The sequence below is a fragment of the Mastomys coucha genome, unplaced genomic scaffold (genome assembly GCF_008632895.1).
Source record: "Mastomys coucha isolate ucsf_1 unplaced genomic scaffold, UCSF_Mcou_1 pScaffold5, whole genome shotgun sequence".
Lineage (NCBI taxonomy): Eukaryota > Metazoa > Chordata > Mammalia > Rodentia > Muridae > Mastomys > Mastomys coucha.
This window is the reverse complement of record NW_022196911.1, coordinates 96,198,847-96,208,566: the sequence shown is the minus strand read 5'-3', so window position 1 is coordinate 96,208,566 and position 9,720 is coordinate 96,198,847.

Here is a 9,720-nt window from a genome sequence, read left to right as displayed (position 1 = left end):
CCCCCGTTTAGAGGAAAGCCATTCTCTCTCTTAGATTTAAATGCAATTAAAGTAAAATCTTCCTCACCAGCCCCTGGGCTCACATGACCTCATCCTGTTCTGTTCTTGGCTGCACCTAAGCGATTCTTGAATCCCCGGAGAAAAAGTCTGGCAAAATTCAGGAGGACGATGGGAACAAAGAAAGAACAGAACCCATCAAATGCCTGGGATGGGATCAAGTTGATAGAGCTAAGATGACAGGAAGAAGAGGGTGGCGACGGCTCCCAGGGATCTACCCTGGAACCCACACTGTGCCCTTCCAGGTGACTGTGTATTCAACAAATCTTCGGTGAACACACAGTTCCTGTTCCCATGGGCATCCCATGCCACCTGCAGGTGACACGGAAACTGTGTCCAGTGATTCATAGGCTGTGAAGGGAAAGCTATGCAGGCAGCAGAGTGTGGACCATGGTCACCCATCTAGACTTGGGGGAAAGCCAGGGGAGAGCGTTAAGGATGGCAGGTAAGATGGGGAGGGTGGGTGAAAGAAGAGCTGGTGGAAATGGAAGTGGCCCAGAGATAAGAGGGTGAATGGTTATTAAAAGCCACCTTGGAGTCGTGGCCTGCAGGGACTCCGTGCCTTCATGCTGTGGGTCCTCAGATTCAGGTCTGAGTCCTGAGGCCTTCCTGCCCACGGGGGCTCTAAATCAGAGTCAGCCTCTGATCCGGAATGGCCTCCTCCTCCATCCCGTCAAGTGCTCCAAAGAGAATTTCAGGGACTTGTTCCTATTCTGCCCAAGGTGGCTACAGTTTTGTTACCCGAGGGTCTCCTTGAACTCTACTCCCAGTAGAAATGAGACATGAGAAGACTGAGGTATTCTGGGAAGTTTTTTAATATACGCTGACTCTAGCAGAATAGTTACTTCTAGGCAGGAGGCTCGCTGATCGAGAGGCAACCTGGAGCAGGCTAGAAGCTGGTATGAACAGTGCCTTCAATTAACTGCCTCACAACTGTGGTTGCAGCGCCCCCTTGTGGACAATTTACATATTAGTAAATTGTCAAATTAGTAATTGTCAAATTAGATGCCGGAAGGGAAGCGCTCTCGGAAGACGGTACCTCCTCCATAGCCCCGTTGGCCAGAGAAAAAGAGTTATAAGCCCAGGGTCGCACAGGTAAGACTTTGGACTTCTGACCCTTCTGGGTTCTAACTCTTGTAATATCATCCGCTTAATCCTCTTTGCTGCTGTAGGAAGACCAGAAAGCAGCCTGGAATGTGGGTTCTGCTGTGCCCAAGACGGGTTTGCTCTCACGATTTTTCTGGTTAGGGTAAGGCTAGGTCAGCAGGACAGCAAAGGAGCTGGGTGTGGAAGAAACCTGCCCGGCTGTAGAGTGTCAAGTCTCCTCCAGGGGGTGCTGTGGAGCTGAGCTGGTCTAGCTCTGGCTGCGTCTGCGAGGACGAGGAAGGAAGCTTTGCAGCCTGAGGACAAAGGGCGCGTGTTTTATCAGCTGGCTGCCCTCGTGCAAGGCTCTCAGTCTCTCTGCAAATGCTTCTCAGTCTGCACAGGGATAAAGATCCAGTCCTGCTTCTCTTACCTAGTTCTGGAGGCTCAGAAGGAAGTGAAGCTTGGCCTAGGGGCTTGCAGGGCGGGTCTATGAGGTAAGCCTGTGGAGAGGCCAGCAGTGTCTGAAGCTGGCCTCTGAAGTGGATGTGACTGTCATACACACATTCCCAGACCAGCCCGCTGGTGGATGACACAGCCTATGCTGCATTACAGCTTCGGACTCTAATGGCATCTTTCCCCTTATGGTTCGCCTGAGTTTGCTTCCGTGAAGGCGGTGACGGGGAGAAGGGGCGCTACAAACACATGAGCTTCTGTTTCTTCAACTGTGAAATGGGTGGTAACCCTTTCTCCTAGAAGGCTGCTGTAATGCACATACGTAGGGGCTGTAAAGAGACATGGAGTAGAGGGCAGGGTAGCTTGTTGTTTTTACATGTGGGCTCATGGCTGGAGACTGGGGCTGGGACAGACAGACCCTGCTGTTAACTCCCTGAGGCAGGTTGGAGAGGTTGCCGGTGCTGCGAATGGAGCAGGGCCTTGCTGAAGCGCTCAGATGGGCAGCAATTAGCGCACTGCAGGGATGGAGCTAAGAGGGGCTGAGGCCTGGCCGGGTGAGGGAAAGGGCAGTTAGGAAGGGTGTGGGATGAGTCAGTCACCCCAACCCCCAGCTCCGCTTGGTGGGATGCGGAAGGAGTGAAGAGGCCCCCACTGTCTGGCAGTACCAGGTGCAGACAAGCCAGGCAGGGAGGTAACCCTGGGAAAGGACATGGCACCCTGCCAGCCACACCCACTGGCCAGGCCTTGCCCTGCCCTGTTTAACCCATAGGGTGGGGGTGGGGCAAAGGAGAATTGGAGTCCAGAAATCTCAACGTGTGAGGTGGTGTGGGGATCTGAGACGAGGGCTGGCTGCTTTCTTCTTCCTGTTTTCTCTGAACCTTGCTCCTCAAGGCTTCCTTCCTTCCTGTGTAAAAGGAGAATACTCATAGTTGCCCCCCTACCCCATCCAAGATATAGGCCGCCCATATATCAGTTTCATGGAGATTTTCAGACACACCTGGTCCCATTGGGACTAGATGGATGCTTAGGGTAGCTGAGTGGGCTGTGGGCAAAGCATATCCCGTCCAGAGATGTAGAGAGTGGTAGGGTCAGCAGAGGAAACACCCAAGGGGAACTCAGATAGGGGTTCTGCAGAGTGAGGGGGAGCTCAGATAGGGGTTCAGAGGAGGAGTGAGTCTGCAGCCTGAGCTATGTGGGAGAAGAGAGTGCCGGTAACAAGTCACCACAAACCAAGACAAATTCACCATCGTCTTGTTTATGAAGTGGATTTCTCTAGTATCCTGGACTGCCATCAAATTCAGGATCCCCCTGCCTCAGATCAGCCTTCCGGGTGTTGGGATCGCAGGATTGCACCACCACGCCTATTTCAGACGTGCTGCCTCACAGTCTGAAGTGAATCGTATGGTTAAAATGAGAGCGTAGGTGAGAAATGCCTTCGTCCTGGAGGCTGTGGCTGGGGAGGACTGAGAATTCACCTTGGTGGCTAATCTTAACTGTCAACTTGACTGGGTTTAGAATCAACCAGGAGGCAAGGCTTTGGTGTGTCTGGGAGATTGTTTCCAGAGGGGTGAGAAGTGACAAGACCCATTCTTGACATAGGCATCTGGTAAGTAGGGTCCAGGACGCAAAAAGACATCGAGTGACAGGCCCCCAGACCTCAGTATAATTAACTCCTTGATGAAAGCACCACTCAGGCCATAAAACTCAGCAGCAGACAGCATCCTCGGCCAAAATGAAGACAAAGACCTGATTCATGAACGTCCATAGTTCTGGGAAAGTCTCTAAATGTACTAAGCTTGCTTTTTGGCTTTTGTAGTTGTGCTTGATTGGCTGTTCTTGTTAATTGGAGTATGTCAGTCCAGGATATAGTTTTTGTGCTTAAAAGCTCACCCTGAGTTTGGGATTACCCTGGTGCCGTGAGACCCGGTGTAGTCACCAGCCAGCTGATGGAGGTTTTCTATTGGTTTAAACCCATGCCTGAGTAGTCTTGTCCAGTGGATAACCCATAACAATTGAACTGAGCGACAGCCCACAACTCTATGCTTCCCTACTGTGGATGTGAAGTGACCACCTACCTGACGTTCCTGTCGCCACATCTTCCCTGCTGTGGTGGCCTGTTCCCTCAGACCTTGAGCCAAAAAAAGCCTTCCTTCACTGCAGGGCTTTGGTTGTGTATTTTGTCATAGCAACCAGACAAATAATGAACACAGCACTTCCTTGTTTGTCCAGTTTCTAGGCTACCTGGAGTCTTTCCTGGGCTGGAGGGCCTTTCTTCACAGTGTATTATCTCGTCTCTGTTTCCATGGAGTTTCTTCTTTCTGACTTCGATGGTCACATCTTCCTCTCACACAACCTTGTCACCACATTGCACCCAACCAGATAACTTACCTCCTATCTCAGGACATTTAACTTCACCACCTTTGGCTGAAGCTATGGGCCCATCCCATGCAGAATGACGAAGATTTAATGCTGTCATCTCAAACAGCCACGGAAGGTGTCTATTCACAGGGCATGTGCATCTTTGGAGGGCTGCTCTTCTGCAGGTGGCATTGGAGGTAGGCAAAGGTAACACGTGGGATGCCCACTGCTGGTGGTGGGGCCAGCTAAGCAAAGATGAGGTCTGAGGAACATAAGTGGCCCGTGACAGCTTCCGTGGCCGACTGCAGAAAAAGGTGTGGCATTGGGGAACAGGGTTTGAAAGCCTACTTGGCATGACCAGTGCTTTGACCCAGGCTAGTGTATCCTGAGGTAAGTGTAAGGGGTCTGAGGTCAGAGAAGTTTGTTTTGTTTTGTTTTGTTTTTGGGACAGGGTCTTAATCTGTAGCCAGACTGGCCTGGAACATGTGGGTGACACTCCTGCCTCAGCCTTCCAAATGCTAGGATTATAGGCATGAAGCACATGTCTGCCTTTGGAGAGGACTTATGTCTGGGGCAACAGAGGTGGGGGTGGTGTTGTTTTGAAGGAAGAAGGGAGACACAAGCTATGGACAATGCAGGGGGCTCTGAGGTTGGGAAAACAATCCTGTGGAGTCCCCTCTGTTGTGCTATATCTGGGCAGATCATACCAGGCCAGCCCAGCTCCACAAGAAGAGGGCTTATTGAGGAAAAGCGGGGAAGAGAAGAGGATGAAGGGGGGATGACAAAGAAGAAGAAAAGGGATGAGGGTTTGGGGGTGTCTCTGCCTTTTATTTGGGCTGTGACATAATCACGTGCACTACCACGCACAAGTAAGGCGGGCAGATGAAGTGAATGCTGGGAATGTATGGTGGTTGCCATGGCAACAGACACATGGGTCCTTGTTGCCTAGGGGTGACATCATTGCTGGATTTGGAGGCAACTGGCAACCATAAAGCCGGTCTCTGATGCCAACACTCCTTGCCCCACAGCCTCCTGAAGGGCATCTTCTGAAGACACCATTTTAGCCATAAACTGACTGGGGTTGAGGGTGTCACTGCTCAATGCTCGTCCATCCATCTCATGCCTGTCTCTTCTTCTCCAGTCTGATCCTTGTCATTGTCTACCCTAGAATGCCTTCCATGTCACCACTGCTGACAGGCTCAGAGGTGGCACTGGGGAAGCCTCTTTCTCCAGGCTTCCCCAGTCTTAGGCCTCTAATGCTCACCCAGTTCTATGTTTTGATCCCGTGTTGCATCCAAACAGCCCATAGTCTTTCTCCAAGCCAGGCTGTCCACCTCTGCATGGCTCAGGGATTGAACTGACAGGAGTGACGAGGGAATGAGAAAGGACAGACACACAGACTCATGTCCAGAAAAGGCAGGGTGATGCAGACCCGTCCCCACTCTGATGGAGGCCAACAACTACAAAATGACATGGAACCTTAGGGAATTCACTATGTCTAGGGCAGGGGGAGGAATTAGCCAGTCTCTGCAGGAGTGTCTGTGCGTGAGTAGTGGCAGGCACTGCATACATCCAGGAGGAGGAAGATATTCTCCCTACAGTGTTAAAGTTCACACATGGATGAGAGTAAGGCTTTGCCAATTCCCATGGATCTGAGGAATTGGGGTTCTTGGTCAAGAACACACATTCACTCTGGATTCCATCTGCTCCTTGCACCTTTGCTTAGCGCTTCTTCTCCTTCCTGTGCCAGGCTCCTTTAGTAGTTTTCTGAAGAAACACTCCCCTCATGTCCACTGCACAGGGAGGAGAAAGAATTGAGGGGGGTAGGCTCCCACCAGGCTTTGCGGAAACATCCACCATTGCTGTTTGGTTTGTTTCCTCAAGCATGATAGACATATGAGATTCAGTGTACCGAAGCAGCTACCAAATACTGAGGCTGCCTGTGGGCCAGGCACTGTTTTAGCTACAATTGTTTGCTCATCTCCCTCAAACACTGCAAAGTCAGTATTATTAGCCCCATTTTAGAGATGAGGAAACAGGCTGTGTGGCTCTGTGTGTGTGTGTGCATGTGCATGCGTGTGTGTGTGTGTGTGTGTGTGTGTGTGTGTGTGTGCCACAAGCTGGCCAGTCTAGGCCTCCCTCAACCTGTGGGGGGAACAGGGTCCTAGTCAGGTAGACAAGGCATTGGTGAAGAAATGACAAACAGAAACAGACACAAGGGAGTGCTGAAACTGAATGCAATTTGTACAAAGTAGAAATCAGGCTTATATGATATACAGAGAACAGGGCAAACTACAGAAGTTACGTAGACAGGAGATGGTCACATCAAGGTCAGTACAATCAATCAGTCAGGTGCAAGGGGGAGGAGCAGTGGTGTCATTCTTCGGACTGGGTTGTCCTGGCAGCCCCAAGATAAACTCTCAGAGTCTGTCTTGAGGTAAGCATCTGAGGGTCGTATTTTAGCATTTCTAGGCTGTAACGTAAATAATTAGTGAGGGAAGCCCTATAACTTCTCTCTAGTCAGTAAAGCAATTCTGCCTTATGTGGGACTGCTCTTAATAATTAGTGCCTGGCTACTATCTCTAACTTTGTGGGCATGCTCTGATGATTTGTGCCTAACAGCTATCTCTAACTTTATGGACTGCTCTGGCAATTTGTGCCTAAGTGCTATCTCTAACTTTGGAGACACTCTGTCTGATAAGACAGCTCCTTTGTAGAAATTCCAAGCCAACTACAGCTAGGAGATCAATTAGGATTATTGAAACACTTTGGAGGCCAGGGAATAATGTTCAATCTCAGTGTTAGCTATAAGAAAATATTTCTTAGGGCACCTTTATGCCTGAATAAAGAAAGCATGCAGATCTCTCCACAGACTTAGCAGAGATCAATCTGGAACACATCTAAGTTAGGAGATTCCAGCAACTGACTGAAATACCCAGGAGACAGACTCCCTTTGGAGTCATAATGCCTCTTGTCCATGATCAAGTTTTAACTCTGATACTGTAGACCTACTGGGTAAAAGAGTGAGTGCAGCATGTGTGTAGTACTAGTTTCTCAGGATACAGTTTTAAGTCAACAGTGACTCTCCTCACACCAGGACCATTTTGAATCCAAGGCCTGTGTGCTAAACCCTGGACTCTGCTGGCGTTTTCACTGCCCATAGGTTCTAGGGAGGAAATTGAAGGTCAGGGAGATTATATAACCAGGCCAGGCTAATGAGTGACACTCAAACTAGGTATGGTGCACTTCAAAGGTCGAACTCATCACTGCCTTTCCACACAGCGACTTATTAATCTTGACTGCTACTCCGCATGGCTTTATAGCTCTTCATTCAGCTCTTTCTCCAACCTCTAACTACCTAACTTGTGGGGAGCTCCCTGGAGTCTGAGCCTGCATCCCATTTGTCTTTGGATTCTGCAGCTGGTGCAGGAACTGGCTCAGAGTGCATGCTTATGTGGTATGGAGCCACTGGCGGGGGAGGGGAGGAAGATGGGGATGGGTGCTACTTCCAGTTCCTGGCTTTGAGAATAGCAAGGAGCTGCTAAGGGAGTTCCCGGCAGCCACTAGATCCAGAGGGGCCGAGGCTGTGAACTCCTTGAGTCCAGGCTTGGATCCTTGCTAAAGCCTCATGCTCATAGGGACATTTGAGCCTGGTGTAGGGGTGTATGCCTGTAATCCAGAAGTGAGGGGGCTGAGACAATGGGATCTCCTCCCAGTGCGAGGAGAGTCACTGTTGACTTAAAACTGTATCCTGCAAAACTAGTACTAGACACATGGATGCACATGCATGCATTCAAACACACACACACACACACACACACACACACACACACACAGCCACGCAGCCTGCTTCCTCATCTTTAGAATGGGGCTAAAAATACTGACTGTGCAGTGCTTGAGGGAGCTGAGCAAACAATTGTGGATAAAATGGTGACTGGCCCACAGTCAGCCTCAGTCTTTGATAGCTGCTTCAGACACTGAATGTCACTTGTCCATTAATAAACTTTAATTTGATTGAAATTGTTGCTCCAAACAACATGTATCATGGAAGTGATCATACATGTATAATATAATTCAGAAACTTAAAACTACAAAGGCTATACAATAGAACAGTCATCTCTTTGAACCTAGTATCCCAGCTCCCCTTCCTGAAACATTCACCTCCCTGGGGCTGTCACTTTCGTCAGCAGTCCTCTGAAGATACCTGTGTATTCACAGACATACATGCCCTCTCAAGATACCTGTGTATTCACAGACATACATGTGTATATAGATGTGCATATAGAACACACACAAATGGTAGCCAACTCCAGGGGCCAGCAAGATGACTCAGCAGGTAAAGGAGCTTGTTGCTAAGTTTGAAGACCAGTGTTTGATTTCTAGGACCTACATGGTGGAAGGAGAGGACAAACTCCTGAGTGGCGCTCTGACCTCCACATGTGTGATGGGACGCCCACCTTCCAGAATAAATAAATAAAATAAAGAATGTCACAAATTATAGAGGACCCTGCGTTGCTTTGTCATTTTATCTTTCATTGCACAGAATACATTCAACAGCTTTTCTATTGGCATCACTTAGCGTTGTCACTGTTCACCGGTGATTGCCTAGTATACCAGCACACAGAGGTAGCACACAGTGGGTAGTGTATACCAGTGTACAGGGTCAGCACACAGTGGGTGGTGTACACCAGTGCACGGGGCGGCACACAGTGGGTGGTCAGGCATTCCCAGTCTTTGGCTGATATAAACAACACTGCAGTGACTATCATTGGACACACGTCATTTTGCAGAGGTACATCTGGATAGATGGGAAACTAGCTTTAGAAATGGTGAGATGTCTCTGTGGGCAAAGGTACTTGCTGTTGAGTTCAACAACCTGACTTCTATCCCTAAGCTCCACATGATAGAAGGAGAGAACCCACCCCTGTAAGTTGTCCTCTGACCTCCACACATGTGCTATGGTAAACCCCACAATAACATATATATAATATTTAATTGTATATACTATATAATGAATAGTAAATAAGTGTAATGCATTACATTTAAAACTGAAAAGACTTATTTTCTTTTTAAGTGTGTTTGTGTGTGTGAGTGGGGGTGTCCTTGGAGGTCAGAAGAGTGTGTCAGATCCTCCTGGAGATGAAATTACATGTTTGTGACTTGCTGTTCACATGCATGTAAGAATACTCTGTGTTTCGTCTGTCTGGGCCAGCCGGTGCCCTGAGTAGACCTTGGGCGCAAACTCTGCAGCCAGTCCCACAACACCCAGAGGATGCTCCACTCCCAGGTGCTCTAACAAGCCCAGAATCACAGGATCCCAGAATCACAGAATCATAGAGACAGCTTGACTCTGAAGAGTTCTGACACAACCAGGATCACAGGAAGGACAGACTCCAGTCAGATTTAGCAAGGGCAGGTAGCACTAGAGATAACCAGATGGTGTGGGGCAAGCATAAGAACACAAGCAACACAAACCAAAGTTCCTTGGCATCATCAGAACCCAATTCTCCCACCATAGCAAATCCTGGACATATCATCACATCAGAAAAGCAAGATTCAGATATAAAATCACTTCTCATGGTGATGATGCAGGACTTTAAGAAAGACATAAATAGCACCCTCAAAGAAATACAGGAGAACACAAGTAAACAGCTAGAAGCCCTTCAAGAGGAAACACAAAAAATCCCTTAAAGGACTGCAGGAGAACACAATCAAATAGGTGAAGGAAATGAGCAAAACCATCCAGAATCTAAAAATGGAAATAGA